The 1,125-nt window shown below is 36.9% G+C and overlaps 1 non-coding gene across 1 annotated transcript; it reads right to left on the reverse strand.

Moving 5' to 3' along the window:
• Positions 1-304: 304 nt before the first annotated feature.
• On the reverse strand, positions 305-423 carry LOC145412712 (5S ribosomal RNA). The gene has a single exon (XR_013899623.1). It is a non-coding gene; the product is annotated as a 5S ribosomal RNA (ribosomal RNA).
• Between the last annotated feature and the right edge of the window lie 702 nt (positions 424-1,125).

Consider the following 1,125-nt stretch of genomic DNA (forward strand, 5'->3'; position numbering starts at 1 on the left):
AGGTAACTACAGCCGTCATAACATGAACCCAAATCTGAAGTGTTAATGAGCTACAGTTGTTGATGACATTATGGGTGATTTGTAAGGAAAGCTCTCTTTCACCTACAAATCTATAATGTAAAAAAAGCTCTGTAGCAGTTCACATTTGAACCCATGTTACAATACTTTTTTTTCTACTTATCACGTCTATTCATTCATTCATTGCCAGACGCCATGTATCCCAAACGGGGTGGCCAAGGGCTTAGAGTTAATTGTTTTACAGGGAGGGGCACTATTCCTCCACCAACCCCACTTGACGTAGGGATGCCAACAGCATCTGGTGTTCCCAGGCGGTCACCCATCCAAGTACTAACCAGACCCAACGTTGCTTAACTTTGCTGATCGGATGGGAAGCGGTGTACTCAACGTGGTATGGCCGTTTCATTTTCCAAAATTATGTCCTTTCTTCCTGCGACACCGTGCATATTTGTATGTGTATCCATCTATGTCTATATCTGTCTATCTATAAAACTGGTAGAAAGATAAATTTACATTCAAGCTAGATAATATTTGGTTGAAGTATGTAGAATTAAAGGCATAAGTTATTCCAATCATTAGTTCTCCAATTATTATTCACATTAATAATCCAATTACAAATAGCCCTGCTATGCACACCAACAGTCTTTTACTTACATGCAATTACTAATATTCTTTTTTGATATTGCAGTAAGAAGTATTGCAATGGTTAATATTTCAACCATCAATACTTAGACCCCAGTCACTGTGACACAAACTTTTGCCATCTTCTAATATCCCTAGCTTTGGAGTCGAATCCAACGGCTTTCCAATTTCCGCCACGGACGTTTGTTTTCATTTCTGTCAGTGTTACTTCTAACTTCATCGCCTTTTATTTTTTGGTACTCTTCCTCCCAAATATTCCAAGTTTTTATTTTTTCATATTCAGTCTCCATTTTTTTTTTATTCCATTATTGGTTTCTGTCCATACAAGTTCTATTTTTCTTTAGCTTCTATTTGTTACTCATATTTTCGGTAACTTTTTCCTCAAGCATTATTCCTAACCTTTTTATCAGAATTCCCATGTTTCTTCCTTTATTCCTGTGTCTGCCCATCCATGATATTTTTGTA

This window comes from Coenobita brevimanus, chromosome 93 (genome assembly GCF_032717465.1).
Source record: "Coenobita brevimanus isolate Jiangsu-jjx chromosome 93, ASM3271746v2, whole genome shotgun sequence".
Lineage (NCBI taxonomy): Eukaryota > Metazoa > Arthropoda > Malacostraca > Decapoda > Coenobitidae > Coenobita > Coenobita brevimanus.